We start from the raw sequence: 18,425 nt of genomic DNA on the forward strand, positions 1-18,425 counted from the left end.
GGAGCTGAGAATGCCAATCGAGTGCACACTGATCCATTGATCGGGGCAATAATAGAGAAGCGCTATGAGCATCCACCTGGTGAATGGAATCTAATGCACTATTATTATTTTTAAAATTATTATTATTATTATTATTATTATTATTATTATTATTACCTGATGCTATAAATAGCCATCCAGTCAAATTACACTCATGTGCAAGTGGAATTCTGTGCTAAGTCTGAGATTATAGGTAACGTCACACCCAAAATGAAGTTTTAGTGGAGAATGGTAAAGGGTGGTACGTTTAAATATTAGAAATGAGATATAGTACCCTGGATAAATGAGGATGGGTTGTTGATGTTAGTCAAGACTATTACAACTAAATTAATCAGACAGTAGGGACAGTATGGAAAAGGCAACCACAGTTTTTGTATGCTAGAGGACAATTTGCACTGCTGGGGAACATTTACACCTAATCAGCCATGTTGGAGGCATGACCTTTTTGCATGGTCAAGTACAATTTATCAGGCACTTCCTCTCATATTTAGTCATGCGACTGTTGCGTTGTATTAACAGTCCTGACAAAGGTACATTTGAGTGTCAGCGTGTGTGAGTGTATGGCGTGTGTGAGTGTATGGCGTGTGTGAGTGTATGGCGTGTGTGAGTGTATGGCGTGTGTGAGTGTCAGCGTGTGTGAGTGTATGGCGTGTGTGAGTGTATGGCGTGTGTGAGTGTCAGCGTGTGTGAGTGTATGGCGTGTGTGAGTGTATGGCGTGTGTGAGTGTATGGCGTGTGTGAGTGTCAGCGTGTGTGAGTGTATGGCGTGTGTGAGTATGGCGTGTGTGAGTGTCAGCGTGTGTGAGTGTATGGCGTGTGTGAGTGTATGGCGTGTGTGAGTGTATGGCGTGTGTGAGTGTATGGCGTGTGTGAGTGTCAGCATGTGTGAGTGTCAGCGTGTGTGAGTGTATGGCGTGTGTGAGTGTCAGCGTGTGTGAGTGTATGGCGTGTGTGAGTGTATGGCGTGTGTGAGTGTATGGCGTGTGTGAGTGTATGGCGTGTGTGAGTGTCAGCATGTGTGAGTGTCAGCGTGTGTGAGTGTATGGCGTGTGTGAGTGTCAGCGTGTGTGAGTGTATGGCGTGTGTGAGTGTATGGCGTGTGTGAGTGTATGGCGTGTGTGAGTGTCAGCATGTGTGAGTGTCAGCGTGTGTGAGTGTATGGCGTGTGTGAGTGTCAGCGTGTGTGAGTGTATGGCGTGTGTGAGTGTATGGCGTGTGTGAGTGTCAGCATGTGTGAGTGTCAGCGTGTGTGAGTGTATGGCGTGTGTGAGTGTCAGCGTGTGTGAGTGTATGGCGTGTGTGAGTGTATGGCGTGTGTGAGTGTCAGCGTGTGTGAGTGTATGGCGTGTGTGAGTGTCAGCGTGTGTGAGTGTATGGCTTGAGAGTGAGTGACCTATTTTGAATTCTGCTTTGAATACTACTTCAGTTACATCTCCATGAGCACGCTAAATATGGACAGAAAGTGATACAGTCCTAGACCAGTGAGCACGGGTATGGCTCTGACACACCCAGAATCATAACTGGTATGGATCATATGATTCTAGCACACTTGAAGGATGCATCTTCATACAGTGAATGAGTACTGTTTAAAAGGTGTTTCAGTTATATCACCCTGTACCGGCTTAATGTTGACGGAAAGCCCACAGTGACAGTCCTAGATATTTACCAGTTCTGACAAACCAAAAAACTGGGACGAGTCTGGATTCAAACCCATAATCACACGATTCTGGCACACTTGAGGGATGCATTTTCATACAGTGAATGAGTACTGTTTAAAAGGTGTTTCAGTTATATCACCCTGTACCGGCTTAATGTTGACGGAAAGCCCACAGTGACAGTCCTAGATATTTACCAGTTCTGACAAACCAAGAAACTGGGACGAGTCTGGATTCAAACCCATAATCACACGATTCTGGCACACTTGAGGGATGCATTTTCATACAGTGAATGAGTACTGTTTGAACAGTGTTTCAGTTATATCACCATGTGCCAGCTTAACGTGGAAGAGACCAAAGTGACAGTCCCAGCCATTTACTAGTTCTGACAAACCAAGAAACTGGGACGAGTCAGGATTCAAACCAATGATCACACGATTCTGGCACACTTGAGGGATGCATCGTCGGATGGCAAACTGTGGTGCCTTTATGGTTTTAGGACACAGCTTACACTGTAACTTCCTTAATTATCAGTAAAAGCATCACTACCATTGTTCTACCATTATTTAATCTTCTCCAGAAATATAAAAAATAAGGGCTGAGCATCATAACAAGCCCTTAAAGTTATATTAAATCTCATTTTATTTAGATGTAAATGCACAAGCAACCTCCTGATCAATAGATCAAGGCTTTACTTCCTCTTCGGAGCTGGCACCAAGCGTGTGATGTACAGGAACACTGTAGCCACAGCCCCAAGGCTAAATACCAGATCAATTACCACCAGTGTTCCAGCCATTTTGAACATTTTAGGTCACTTTTAACCTGGTTGGAATGGCACACTATCGTATCTGTTGCCCTGTTGGTGATGTCAATCTGCCCACAAGCCTTCCCAATAAAAAGACTTAAGCCTTTTGAAGTAGCACAAAAAACTATTAATTCAGCAATTTTCTCCCATCACTTTCAAAAATCAAATTCATGATTTGGGTGATAGGTTTCAAAGACTTTGTCTGTATCTTTCCAGGAGAGTTCCACTATTGATCAGTGGAAGAGCGCCAAAAAGCGCCACCCTTCTGGCCTCCTGGCGGTATATTTTACACTGATAATGATGTTGGGCCAGTGTTTAACTTGAAGTAAGCTACATATCCCCTCAACAGCTTCTCTTTCTGTTCAGCTAAATTGATTTGCATTCCTCAATCTTACATAGCATTAGTTCCCTTTTAGCAAGGACAGACTGACACTTTCTTGAACTTAAGATTTGGACAGTGCACCTCAGGTTGTAGTTGTCCTGAACGTCTTAGTGCTCTTGGTACCATAACTTTATAGAAGCTTGATTATTTATTGCATTTGGCTGAGTCTATTTATTTATTGAGTGGAGGGAATTTAACATAATGGTATCAGTTAAGGTTATAGGATAGCTGTTCTCCCTTGGGTGGTGTCTGGTCAGAATTGGTTCCCATTACCCATGCTGACTACAGTGCCAGTGCCAGTGCCAGTGCCAGTAACAGTAACAGTACAAGATGATTACAGGTCTTCAGCAACCCATGCTTGCAGTAAAAGGTGACCATAATTGTCATAAGAGGCAACTAACGGGATCGGGTGGTCAGGCATGCTGATTTGGTTGATGCATATCATCGTGTCCCAATTGGGTAGATTGATGCTAATGATGTCAATCACTAGAGAGTCTGGTCCAGACTCGATTATTTACAGACCGCCTCCATATAGCTGGAATGTTGCTGAGTGCGACATCAAACAACAAACAAACATACCAGGTGATTAAAATCCGGTCAGGTGGTTGCAATGTTAGACTAACGCTTAGTCTCTGAAAATATATAATTTTGATAAAAACAAATAACTCCATTTAAATTAAAAAGGAGCCCCAGGGAGATGGGAGATTCAGAACCTGAGGAAAAGCTAGACTTGCTTCATTCAGAGCTTCAGCGTTAGAGAAAGAGGTGGGTGGGAGGGAAAATAATATGGTGAGGACTGGGAGACAGACTAGTTGCAATGTGTGACTTGCCTGATTGTGTGTCAGTGTGTTGGTACGGATTGTTGCTTATGCTATCAATCACCATTTAGTCTGATTGAGACTAAGTCGCTAAGATACAGCTATAGCATGAAGCACTACTGCTGACAGAACCATATTGAGAGAATCTCATAGAGTGTGTTTTTTCTATCAAATGTTTCAAGTCGATAAACGTTTAAAACTGAAGTTTGCTGAACGATATCTCCTGTGGAAGCCAGTTCTGGAAGATGAAAGCCTAAAACTCTAGGCATGACTGAGGAGTTGAAAACTTTGTTGACGAGGGTTGATATGTTTGATTTCAAAGACATGGGGGTATTTATCACTTCTACAATCAAATCATTCCTACAACTTTTTCACTATGTAAACAGTAATGACCAGTCTCTTAGTCTCTTTAGTGTTAAAAGTACAGCCAACCAGCTTCAGTGGCAGTGAGATTAGTGATGTTATTTGATTGTCACATTATGGTAGCAGATGACATCACACAGGTCAAGCAAGTGAGCCTCAAGTGTTGCCTGCCCATCTTCAAAGTTACCTGCCCACATTCAGACAATATAAATATTTAAAAATCGCATGAAAATAATAGATAAATCACGTCTTGATTCAGTTGAAATAATGCAAACAATTACTTGAGAATCTACAAAGAGTTGTGGTAAAACTGAATATGTACCACAGTCAGGCAGGTGGACAGGCAGTTATTTAGGACACTGGGAATCAAACCCAGGCCTTCGGCATGACGGGTGAATGGTTTAACTACTACACTACCTTGTGTACAAACCACCACCTTACATACTACTTAAATACTATGTTGAGTGAGTGAGCAAGTGAGTGAGTTAGGTTAAACGCCGCTTTTAACAGTATCCCAGTTATATCACAGCGTGTCAGCTTAATGTGGGAGGAAAGCCCGAAGTAATGCAGGTCTCAGATGTTTACCACTATGGTAAAACCCACGAGCATGGGTATGGTGCTGACAAACCTTGAAACGTAATTGGGGCCGAACCGGGATTCAAACCCAAAATCATAGGTTTCTGGCATGACCAAGAGACGCAACTCTGCACAGAGAATCACGGCGCCTCTGACGACTGGGCCACCCGTGCCCCCCAATATTATGTTGAACCTCAACCAACAACAACTGTACTACAAGCTATAATCTTGTCACTATTTTCCTAAAAATATACATTGATTTCAAATCATCAAAAACAGAAAGTTAATTCTGAATCATAAATCGATGAACAAATGTAACACAGGAACCTGTCTGCCAGACCTAAGCCTTGAATGCTGTGGTCAAGTATCATCAACATATAACATACGCAACCATCACAAATGTATTGGATGTTCGTTCAAATTATAAAAAAAAATTCATTTTGGAAACATCTTTGAAATGGTCTGAAATTCAAACAAGGTAAGATTGCAAATGGTTTCTTGATGTGCATCTCTCCAGAAGTAGGATCAAGTGTAGTTCTTGTGACTGCCATTAGGGGGGGCTGGAGGCTAGGTTAATTGGGTCGTCTGTTCCAGCCTTCAAGTGGACCCAGCAAGAAGCTATCAGCTAGAAAAGGCCTAAACAAATAGTACTTGACTTCTGTAGCTCGCCTCACCAGAAGAAGTCTCCCCGCCATAGATCAAGACAGAATCAATTAAAACATTACATAAAGCCCTCAATACATGAGCCATAAGAAGGGCAGAATCTGTGTGGTTCCTGGGTCAACAGAGAACCTATTTGAAATATCAGGAAAATTCCTTCTTTAAAATATAGTTGCTGTCTTACAGTAGACACCCACAGCAAAATCAATTGGAAATAATGTAAAGACGCAGGACACATGGGACTCATGTCGGGGAGAGAGAATAATGAGGGGAAATGATATTGAAATTGTGGCCACCAACTGTACAACCTTCACTGGATGCTAATGGCATACATCATAACCCGAGTTTATATCGGAAAACATATATCATAAATAATTGCCTATTGAAAGAGTAAAAGCACAGCAAGAAATGGTAGCAAATCGATAGGCAACAACAGAGAAATGAGTGCATACATATTACACTACAGTGTAGCCTTGACATAATTAGAGGAGACATGAGGGAAGGAACAGCAATCTACATAGTGTCGGGAGGTACTGAAGCTCACCTGGCATTTGGGGGTTCAAAAACATATTTGATATTTAACAATGTTTTAAAGCTCAACCAGACTTCTTCCTGCTCTATAACATCCATTTGTCAGTTTAACTTTTGAAACACCTATATTTTTTTCATGATGTGCCTATATTGACAGCTTTAGAGGATTTGACACTTTGCATTTAACCAGTGAATTCAACATATTCTGTGGCCTAGTCATCTGAGGTGCTGTTGGGGACAATGGCAGCCTGTAATCTCAGGTGCTGTGTGGGACATGGGTGGCCCAGTCATCTAAGGTGCTGCTGGGGACATGGGTGGCCTCGTCATCTGAGGTGATGTTGGTTAAACTGGTGGCCTAGTATCTAACGTGATGTTGTGGACATGGGTGGCCCAGTCATCTAAGGTGATGTTTGAGGACAAGGGTGGCCCAGTCATCTAAGCTGATGTTGGGGACAAGGGTGGCCCAGTCATCTAAGCTGATGTTGGGGACATGGGTGGCCCAGTCATCTAAGCTGATGTTTGAGGACAAGGGTGGCCCAGTCATCTAAGCTGATGTTGGGGACATGGGTGGCCCAGTCATCTAAGGTGCTGTTGGGGACAAGGGTGGCCCAGTCATCTAAGGTGCTGTTGGGGACATGGGTGGCCCAGTCATCTAAGCTGATGTTGGGGACAAGGGTGGTCCAGTCATCTAAGGTGCTGCTGGGGACATGGGTGGCCCAGTCATCTAAGGTGCTGCTGGGGACATGGGTGGCCTAGAGTAGTCATGTCAACTTGGGCAGTTCTTTTTTACAAAATTATTCACAGGACAGCTCCATTAGGAGAAGCACCTCTGATCTCCATCTGTCATCAAGCCCCGGAGATACAGTGTTGAGACGACCCATGTGAGCAGATGGTACTGTGATCCTTACAAAAGAGGAGGTCCATACCCAACATTAACTTGTTGACAGTTAAAATCATTCATTTACAAATGTACTCCAAGCAAAAGCAAACTAATTGCCCTATTATTCCCACAGATGTGTTCTTGTAGAGATAATCCACAGGTAATTAACATCCCGTCTTTGTATCCATTCCACAACTCTCAAGGGAGCAAAACATTTACATGATCCATTATGACTAACGATTGCTAATAACCCTGGGTGACAGGGCATCAACAACATGGCTTCTAAAGCAAAGAACACCAAACAAGATCTGAGCAATCAGCGACAACAAGGTTTACACAATGAAACTGAACTAGTCAGTGACAGATTAACATAACCAGGTTGTTTCTACTCTTTTATGAATTGCTGGAATCTCACCCTAAGTACCAGCAGGCTATATTTCATGAGCTCTGTTATAGGCAAGGGAAACCGATACAAGGTTATTGGTATGGGAATAAGTATGCAAATTCATCATCCTCTTCTACAGAAGTTTTGCCATTCATCATTGCACAGGGAATTGTCTTTGAATGGATTAATATCATGAATGGAACTTGCTGCATTTGCTGTATGACATCATAGACCAAAAAGTAATGAAATGAAATATTCCACTGTGTTCAATAGCCTTGAGACAACTATGACATAGCACCCTGTAGCAATGCTGTCAGTGAAGTCTGTCACTGGCACTTCGAGGACAGAAACTGTAGTTTAAACTCTCATAAACAGGAAGATACACTGGACATTGAGTTGAGGTAGAAAGACCCAGGCCATCTAGATGGTACTGAGCCATCAGTAGAATACACAAGCCTGATGAGACCATTTGCAGATTTCTGAGTTGTGAACTGGGCCCACTTGCACAAAGCGATCTTAGTGCTAAGATATTCGTAACTCTAATTCGTACTTTAACATAGGCTTATGATAGTCGTAGCACTAAGATCGCTTTGTGCAAGTGGGCCCAGGACTGAATGGGCAAAGTATTTGTGTACCTCAGCAAGAGACCAGGAGTAAGGAGTAGTGATGTCACGATTCACTGGTACACCGGTGCATCGTCAGCAAACTTTGCATGATATGGTACCAGATACACTTAATTTGGCATCAATTAACAATTAACCGCATATCGATTGTCTTTGTTGATCTCGCATCGATATCAATAAGAAAGTACAAACTATTTTTAAATTCCCCATAAATTTTCTGAATTGTCTTTCAGACACGAAACCGACCTGATAACAAGACTAATCAGGTATTCTTTGCAGTCATAATACAGTATGTTTGTTTCTTTTTACTTTCTCACACAGAATAGTCGACTTTACTCAGAGTCATGTCCATGGATATTATCTCAGAACTCTATTCTCAGTCTAATGACAGGGTTTTCTACACAAAATGTTGGATATGCAATATGGAGATATGTTTCGTATGGGAAACTATTCAGCTCTGACATCTTATGCAAGGGTATTCCTGGTATTTGAGACTCCTCCTGTCCCGTCTAATTAACACTGTCACAATGTCAACACTTTTATACAGTGTTGCTCATGATATTCTAAATACCACATCTGTTTCGGTTTGAGAATAGAGTTCTTATGATTATGGAAATGGTTTTATTGATTTTACTGAACACTTGTCACACTGTCCACACTTCCATGCCATGTTTTTACATGTGTATGGAAAAATACCCTCGCAAACAGAACAATATTGATTTTGGAAAATTATTTTCATATAATAACCACATTTGCTATTTCAATAACATTAAGATGTCTTCTCTGTTTATCATCATTTTTAATACATGGTACGACTGAATAGTTTGCAAAAGTAAAAAAAGGAAATAATTTTTGCCAGTCGACAGCCTTTAGCTTCTTTTGCCAGTCAACAGCTTTTAGCTTCAATGCTGGTATGATCAAAAAACTTACCACAATAATAGAAATGTTTTTAGGAGGATCAATATCACTGTTGTGTATTTCAAATCGATAAAATTTGTCAAGAGCCAGAACTAAAGGCAGCACACCCTTTACTCGTCCCCCCACATCGCTGTAGGGAGGGAGGCCATATCCTGTTTTGACACAATGCGCAGGTTGTGTTTCGATAACACCTAATCTCTGCGTACACAATGTTTTGATCAAACTGACCACTGTCAGATATCCCTGGAATAAGTCATCCATGCTTATCACCTCACCCTGATTTACTGTAATCCCTGATATTGAAAGATCAGCAAACACCCTAATCCACCCCATGGCTGGGGGATCATGCAGGTTCTGCCTGCAGATAGCATGTACTCATGTAACCTTTCCAAGGCAACCGTTCTTAATCAGACAGCTGAAGTGATAGAATGTGCAAGTTATTATACTGTTGTCACCATGTTTTTTATGTGATATCTTGGCATGGCAGGCAGGAGGAGAGTCTGAACTAACGACACTGGTTCAACCTGGCATGGGACGGTGGGGTAGTCCAGTGGTTAAAGTGTTCGCTTGTCACACTGAAGACCTATTTCTGGTGTCCCCCGCCGTGATATTGCTAGAATATTGAAAAAGTGGTGAAAAACTATACTCACCCACTCACTCACTCACTCACTCAACCTCGCCCAACTGGCTCAGGGGGTAGATAATCCTTGATAATTTCTGTGTGCCATGGCATCAGGATAGAGGGAATGAGTTGGATTCAACATCGCTTAGAACATTATTTTAGTTATTCAGCTAAATATAGAAATCTGAAGCATCAATGCCAGAGAACAACCAGTCTTGATTATCCAAGGAAACAGATTCAATTGTGCATAAGAGGCAAAGTAGTGGTAAAATTACAGGAATGGATCACTGAAAATCAGTGATAACACCAGTGTCTCAAAAATGGGGTAAGCATGTAGCTGCCCTACTGGCAGCACCCACTGATTACATAATTTGAAAAAAGAAATGAAAGCAAGGAAAGGCTAAAGTGCAGCAAGTCTTTGACATGTGTTGAAACTGCTGAGCACAGACAATCAAACCGAGATTCATAATCTATGTGAATCTGAGAATTGACCCCATGTTCATAGAATTCTGGACAAATTTACAAAATCAAAACTCATGTTATTAAAACACATACCTATTTATACAATGTATTTCCAAGTTAAAGTATTGAATGACATGAGAGAAATTTGAGTTTCATAATGGAAGCAACATTGCAAGTGACCAAATTTCAAACTTCATGACCAGTTTAACTAACTTTGTACTTCCAATAATGGTCAGAGAATGAAGGGGGACTGAAGGGGGCCCAAAGGCGGAATCCGAAAGACTCAGGAGGATATAAAATAACATAGAGGGTACACCAACCCACGTTCCCCAGACCGGACCGTTGGACAGCTAACAGTGCTACCATGTTTGACTTCCAAGAGACATTTCCAAGGAAATAAAAGAAACTCACTCCATCTATCTCCATATGTATATGGGTTAAGGAAGGATCATAATTTTCTCACTCCCTCACAGATATTGAAATCAAAACTGTTTAAGTAAACACACCATACATTAAGGTATAAAAGCAATAAATATTGAAAACAGATCACACACGCTATTAACATACCTCACCAATAATCAGAAACACATATCACACACCACCAACATTCTGCTCCCATTTCCGCATATCAAAACAAAATTTTAAATGTTTACATTCTCGTTAGTCCTCTCAGTTTCAGCTAATTAGCTTCAGATTGATCTGCGCAAAATAGCTATGTCTGTCTTGCCTATAGGGAAATGTAAACAGAGCAGATTAAGGAGTAACGTAAACATGTCACTATGCGATGTGAATTGATCCTTTCTCGCTAACCAGTTCTTGTTCCTTCTGGGCCCCTGGGTATAGGAAGAGCCACTTCAGACCTCGGTGGTTATTGTCTATAAGAACCCGGTTTATGACTAGATGGCCTCTTACTCTCCAAGCCTCTGGGGACTTTGATCTTAATGACTTCCATTTTTTTATAGAAAATTACATATCATCTTCATTATCAAAATAATGAAGACAATAATGTATTATAATGTCTTGGGAAAAGCAACACAAGACAGCAACTAAAACAAAAAATCATTGCAACATTCTGAATTAATACCAACAAATTCATTTTGTAAAAGGTTAGTTTCTACCCAAAGTGTTGAGTGACCCACTGCTAGCCAGTCCCTTGTAGAAGCTGCTATGTATGTCCCCAATGCGCCTTAGTGACCCACTGCTAGCCAGTCCCTTGTAGAAGCTGCCGTGTATGTCCCCAATGCGCCTTAGTGACCCACTGCTAGCCAGTCCCTTGTAGGAGCTGCCGTGTATGTCCCCAATGTGCCTTAGTGATCCACTGCTAGCCAGTCCCTTGTAGAAGCTGCTATGTATGTCCCCAATGTGCCGGAGTGATCCACTGCTAGCCAGTCCCTTGTAGGAGCTGCTGTGCATGTCCCCAATGCGCCAGAGTGATCCACTCCTAGCCAGTCCCTTGTAGGAGCTGCCGTGTATGTCCCCAATGTGCCGGAGTGATCCACTGCTAGCCAGTCCCTTGTAGGAGCTGCTGTGCATGTCCCCAATGCGCCTTAGTGATCCACTGCTAGCAAGTCCCTTGTAGGAGCTGCCGTGTATGTCCCCAATGTGCCGGAGTGATCCACTGCTAGCCAGTCCCTTGTAGGAGCTGCTGTGCATGTCCCGAATGCGCCAGAGTGATCCACTCCTAGCCAGTCCCTTGTAGGAGCTGCCGTGTATGTCCCCAATGTGCCTTAGTGATCCACTGCTAGCCAGTCCCTTGTAGGAGCTGCTACGTATATCCCCAATGTGCCCGAGTCATCCACTGCTAGCCAGTCCCTTGTAGGAGCTGCTGTGCATGTCCCCAATGTGCCCGAGTCATCCACTGCTAGCCAGTCCCTTGTAGGAGCTGCTGTGCATGTCCCCAATGTGCCCGAGTCATCCACTGCTAGCCAGTCCCTTGTAGGAGCTGCTGTGCATGTCCCCAATGCGCCTTAGTGATCCACTCCTAGCCAGTCCCTTATAGAAGCTGCTATGTATGTCCCCAATGCGCCTTAGTGATCCACTCCTAGCCAGTCCCTTGTAGGAGCTGCTGTGCATGTCCCCAATGTACCAGAGTGATCAACTCCTAGCCAGTCCCTTGTAGGAGGTGATGTGTATGTCCCCAATGTGCCCAAGAATAACTTGATTATTTACAGACCGCCATCATGGAATATGGCTGGACTGAAAAACCAAACGAAATCAGACTATTTGTTAAGGAAGGAAGTGATTAACTGCCTTCATTAGAAGGAAGAGTCTATGTAGCTCCCCAACTGACTTACCATCACACAGCTGGAAAACATCTTACATTATTAACAACAGTCTAATCCCTTAAATACACCTACAGCAGTATACATAAACCTCAGTCAGCAGAAAAGCTTTGATTAATCTTAATTTTTGAAGGGTGTAATCTTAACAATGTATCTGTATGTAAACACAATTACATGGCAGCCTAGGCCATGGCCATTAATGAACACATTAATCATTGCACTTGCTTACACAATGGCAGTATCACCGCTGACAGCACATCAGATGCTTGACTATTTCAAACCTCTCTAGTCTGAACCCCATTATTCTGGACCCTGTTAGTCTGGACCCTGTAAATCTGAACCCTATTAGTCTGAAACCTGTTAGTCTGAAACCTGTTAGTCTAAAATCCTGGGCCCCGTTCCATATAGCAATCTTAAACTTCATTTATATCATGGGATATCAACTTGTTGTGAAAGTCCACCACAAGTAGATGTTTACCACTTGGATGAAACCCACGAGCACAGGCATGGTGCTAACCACCAGTTATAATTGGAATATATCTGGGATTCAAACCCAAACCCAGCCGACCCTGGTACGGCTAACAGAAACAACTTTGCCACCAGGATACACTTGAACAGGCAGTCTTCTTCTGCACATTTGCTCTGGACAACCACGGAGATGGCCTCTGATGTTTCCTCATCCTCTATCTGCATCCTTTACACTCACAATACACATGTCAATCTGACATGTTAATACACCTCAGATACTTCCACATATCAGGTAAACTGATGCTGTCTCTTGACAGGGAGCACCTGTGATGTTCCATGGCTGCAGTTGCTGTATGTTGATTGCCATGATAGAGTTCCTGGAAACAACTCAGGCTGGAACTTGTTCACAGCTCCTGGATATAGTAATGGATGTGGATATCTAACAGCCAGATCGACAGTGTGAAGATGTACACTAATGTTTCGCAGACATATTTTAACATTGGAATCAAGTCCCTTTCCCTTACAGCTGTTCTGTAGACATCCAATCCTTCTCACAACCCTTTCAATGCCAAACATTTCCTACTTCCACCAAATACTGTCTATCTGTAATATTCAGTTCATAAATACCAGTGTTTGTATCCGAAAAGACATATTATCTCTCCTCTTGATAAGCATTTCAGTAAGGAAGCTTGCCATTTATCACAACCTAACCAGCTGTGTGATTAACAAAGTGCAAAGTCGTGCAAAGTCATGCAATTTCCTGCAGCAATCTGCAAGGAGCAACTTGCATGTTATCGGCATGTTGATAAGTTGCTTACATAGTGTGCAACCAAAGCATACTTCTATCTACCTGGCCCATTACCACAGTGAAGGGAGATTCTGCATGATAGAGCCTGTCGTTCAGCTTGGCTATCGCTGCACTTCCATGTTAAAGTTCATATCTTGAGATGATGTGAACATTCATTCAGAACAAATACAGTTCTGGCACTTTCTGGCAATTTTCAGGCCATTCACAGAGGATTAGGTTGAGTTAGGGGAACTAAACACAGCAATGCCTCTGGGGTGTACATACTTGTATCTGTGCTCTTAGACAAGAAGGGGCTAAAGTGATCCAGTCCTGTAACATGCCATGATCAGCTGTGCAGAGGTGCAGCTGTAAGGGCTACTGCCAGAAATCTATGATCGTGGGTTCGAATCCTGTATTGCCCAGATGATGTTTCCTGGTCCGTCAGCACCGTAAGTGCTCGTGGGTTTCACAAAATGGTAAACGCCTAAGACCTGAATTACTTCAGCTGTTCTCAATGACATGCTGTGAAAAACTGAGATAATGTTCAAAGCATTCCAAACAAATGAAAAAGACAAATCTAAGCACCTTCACTAACAAATGTCAGTGATGGCATCAGGTGTTCATGAAACATGAGGGCATATTCTGCCCTACCTTAATACCTGAAACAAAATGGCTGCAACAAGAAAGCAGCTTGTAGTCTAGTCTTCTTCTTCAGTATCTCGAGTCTTGGAACAACAACCAACATTCAAACACATCCATGATACTGTTCCAAGACATATCCAATCATCATTAACTGTCATGTGGATCTGTGCTGGGATTACCTCCCTTGAAAGATGAGCGTAGTAATGTCATGGCCGACATTGCCAACAATACTGGAGAACTACCAAACTGCAATGACACCGGAAGAGGAGGGCAATTGTCAGATTACATTTTATAGCTTATGATAATTAATGATCATAAAAAGATGTTGATAAAGATCTCAAGTAGATTGTAAACGAGAAGCTTCTTGAATATAACACAGCCCATGTTTCATGTGTTCCTTGTGTGACACACTGACAACAAAAGGAGGATTCGGCAGTCCAATGGATGCAAACACAACAAAACTAGACACATCTGGCAACACGATAAAACTTCTCTCAACTGGCAACAAATGAGTAAATCTTGTTTTATGCCACAGTCAGTGTTATTCCAGCTTTATCACAATGGCCTATAAAGGATCAAATCTGGGCCAGAAGAAAACAGTTGTTGATGACATGAGCAACGATGATCCACACTATCAGGATAAATGACATGCAGGCAGCTATGTCCCACATTGTTACTATCTATTCCTCATTGTAGTGGGTTAACACCAAATATGGCATACTGTTTCCGTATATGCCACAGAATCCCATGGGTGCACTGGCTACATACAAGCTGACCCATGAAGATCCGGGGTAGAATAGGTCTTCAGCAACCCATGCTTGCTGTAAAAGGCGACTATGCTCGTCGTAAAAGGCGACTAACGGGATCGGGTGGTCAGGCTCGCGGACTTGGTTGATGCATGTCATCGATCCCAATTGCGCGGATCGATGCTCATGATATTAATCACCGGATTGTCTGGTCCAGACTCGATTATTTACAGACCACCGTCATTTAGCTGGAATATTGCTGAGTGTAGCATAAAACAACAAACCAAAACATACAAGCTGCCATCTAAAAACTCCAAAATTACCATGACAACAGTTAGCAGGGACAGCATGACCAATTTCACATAATACTACATGTTGGAAACAAGCTTAATTTTTTACCATCTTCTATTGCTTGTGCGACTAAGTCACAAAGTGACCAAGGAAAGTTTTACCTTGAAACCAATCTTTTCCTCCATGTAAACCAGCCTAAAAACTATGGCCCCTGTGAAGATCAGGCAAACCATGCTTGTCTTAAGAGTCGACTAACAGGTTTGGGTGGTCAGGCTCGCTGACTTGGTTGATGCATGTCATCGTATCCCAATTGCATGGATTGATGGTAATGATGTCAATCACTGGATTGTCTGGTCCAGACTTGATTATTTACAGACCGCCGTCATATAGCATGTCACAAACAAACGAACAAATCTATCGCTTATATTATTGAACTCACAAATTCACAAAAAGTATGGAAACATAATTCTTTTCCTAAGTTTTAGATATTTGAAAAGTTTTCCCTTTATCTGACAGATTATTTCTCAGGTCACTTATAACTACACAAACTGATAGAGATTCACTTTTATCCCAAAGACCGCCTTCTAAGTTCAGTCTGCAAGTCTGACAGGTGTGGAGACATGTTTCCATGGTAACCAGTCATTCACATCCCTAATCCAATCATACATTTAAAAGCATTCAATGTATATCACCTTTAAGCTTGATTTTTGCTTTTGAATATGGGAAGCCCTGTTCACAGAAGCCGAGGCTGTGTGACAAGCTGTTTAATGCTGTAATAGAGCTATTGTCAATCTGAATGTAGTGACCTTCTATTCCCAGTGAGAGATACAAAAGATGGTAGATGTGTCTTTTATGATGCTGTAACTAGTAACAATCTGAGCAGTCAAGCTACTTTCCTCTTGGTCACTAATCTACAGGATTAGACAGGAGGATGACGGCTGTGAAGATGTCTGGAGGACGTGGAGCAATATTGTTGCCAGTTTCTCATCAGAATAAGCAGGAACTGACCTCATATTCTCCCTCTCAGCATTATTAACAGAGCAGCTTCATTAGATTGTAGACCAAACTCAAGAGTCCTAGAACTGTTCTCAATAACTCTTGAAACACATCTCCCACACACGCCCAAAGCAGACTTTCAAAAAAATCGCCACAAGTCCAATCATACTACTAGGTTTGCCCGCTGTAGTGGAGATAATCAAATTTTCAAGAATAATTTGATTATTTCCTGCGTCAGCTTTTCCAAAACCTTATCACCCCTAAGGTGCCATCATAGAAGCATCCATCACCACATAAAGAAGATGCCACCTTGGATTATAGGGGTAACAAGTGACCTTCAGGGGACACAAGTACATTGACATTTGCAAAGCACTTGAGTAATAGTGGCTTTGTGTGAGATCAATGATTGAAGCTGGCAGTAGAATTAATTTCTTCTCTGTTTTTCTGATGTTACATCATTGTCAATTCACTACAGGTAGTGAGGCATTCTCAGCTTCACACTTCACTCAAAGCTGTTGTGAATTTCTAGACGATTTAGGAAGAATCATATTAGTCCTGAACACATAGGCCTACTGCCATGATATCTGTTTGGGCAAAAGAATATATAACAATGGAATTTATTTTTCAGGGAATAGTACAGACTTACAGTGAGTGAGTTGGGCTTAACGCCGCTTTAAATAGTATTCCCGTTATACCACGGCGTGTCAGCTTAATGTGGGAGGAAAGCCTGAAGTGATGCAGGCCTTAGACGTTTACCACTTTGGTAAAACCCACACGCATGGGTATGGTGCTGACAAACCTAGAAACATAATCAGGGCAAACAGGGATTCGATCACAATCATAGGTTTCTGGCGTGCCCAAGGGACGCAATACAGACTTACAGAGTTTCAGACACCATATGAACAAAATCTTGCAAAAAAAAGTAATAAAAAAAACAATTTTGATAACATATTAATTTATGCAACTAAATATTCCATAGTCTGAGCACAATGCTCAGCATGTTCATTACAAATAGGCCTGCTGACAGACAGAGTATCCGGGGTTGACTTATGACAAGGCCAACATTATATGTATAAACCTGACTCATTGCACATTCACAAAACTCAAAAACTGATGATTGGTGTTCATGCTGTCAACCACTGGTTTGCCTGGCCAAGGCTTCATTACTACAGGTTGAAGTGACCCAGATGAAGCTTTGCTGACTTTATAAGGACATAGGGCAGTTTCATTTTTGTTCAAGTTTCCAATTCAAAATTATTCATCAAACCAAAATGTAATAACCAGTGATCAAGCTCTTCCTTAATTTCATATAACGTATCTTATCAGCTGAATTGTAAGGAGCCATCACAAGATATAAATTGAAAAGTTCAGCACTTTACTGACACGAGACAAACTGTTCCTCTTGATCACCCTGCCAGTGTAGCTGGACATTGATGAAATTCTCCTGAAATAGACTAAGTTAAAACTAAAAAGGTCACAGAAGCGATTTGATATTTTCCATTCACTAATTACACCTTATCTTCGTCCCTATGTTCAACACCACGAGGCAAGGAAACAAAAGGTTGAACCGGGGTGCAATCTCATAAACATTTGAAATGTCACTTGCCAAACTGAACTATACAGGAATCTGAAAATCTTGGACTAGTTGGGGTCATTATATTTCTGTACTGTAGCACATAGTGCACTGCCAAATTAAGCATGACAATCTTATCTGCATAATGCACTCGGTGACCATTCCGTGGCAGTGACTCCTGACGTCAATGGTTTCAGTGGACCTCAGCTGTGATGTCAGAGATGCTGGAACTGGAACAGCTATTCACTGACAAATATCCCATACCAATCATATTTACAAAATATTACCGGTACCTGAAATTCCCTTCATATTATTCCTGAAAGGAAAGAGATAAAAATGTCCTCCATTACGCATACCCATTCAAATATTGTTTGATGTGGATGCATTGAATGTTAAAGCGTGTTGAAAACCAAATCTGACATTTTTGTAGAAATCTTGCTACAAAAGACCATCAAATTGAATATGCATACCTATTCAGGATAATTAAAGCTTCCTGATGTCTGGATTGTAGCATCGAATTTAATGAATTTAGTAACCAAACAATGTTTGAACACAAACACTTTCATATTTTACATATACCATCCTGAAATCTTTATTAACACAAGATAATGCTATAATATTCAACCAATAAATGACAGCTTATTAAATATCCTAGTAACCAGACCCATTTACATCACTGGAAAAAAACCTAGATAAAATCTATCCAAATTGTTGACAGAATTTTAGAAAAAAAATATCAAACTGTTTCCATTAGAGCCAAATCTCCTTCTTGAGTGTCAGATCACAAGCGAGAATTAATGTCTTTACATTGCCTATATTACATCACAGCCTGGCTGCATGCTCTGACCTTTACATGTTAATATCATCATAAAGGTGTCAATATCAAAGTTCCTGGTTAATATCAAGTACAGACACGTCAAT

The 18,425-nt window shown here is 41.6% G+C and overlaps 1 protein-coding gene across 2 annotated transcripts in view; it reads right to left on the bottom strand.

Annotated features, from left to right (window-relative positions):
- The window catches only part of LOC124143748 (furin-1-like), a 219,910-nt gene that overhangs the window by 138,683 nt on the left and 62,802 nt on the right, over positions 1-18,425 (bottom strand). The gene's annotated exons all lie outside the window — the stretch shown is intronic.

The sequence above is a fragment of the Haliotis rufescens genome, unplaced genomic scaffold (assembly GCF_023055435.1).
Source record: "Haliotis rufescens isolate VD_foot unplaced genomic scaffold, xgHalRufe1.0.p SCAF_1, whole genome shotgun sequence".
NCBI lineage: Eukaryota > Metazoa > Mollusca > Gastropoda > Lepetellida > Haliotidae > Haliotis > Haliotis rufescens.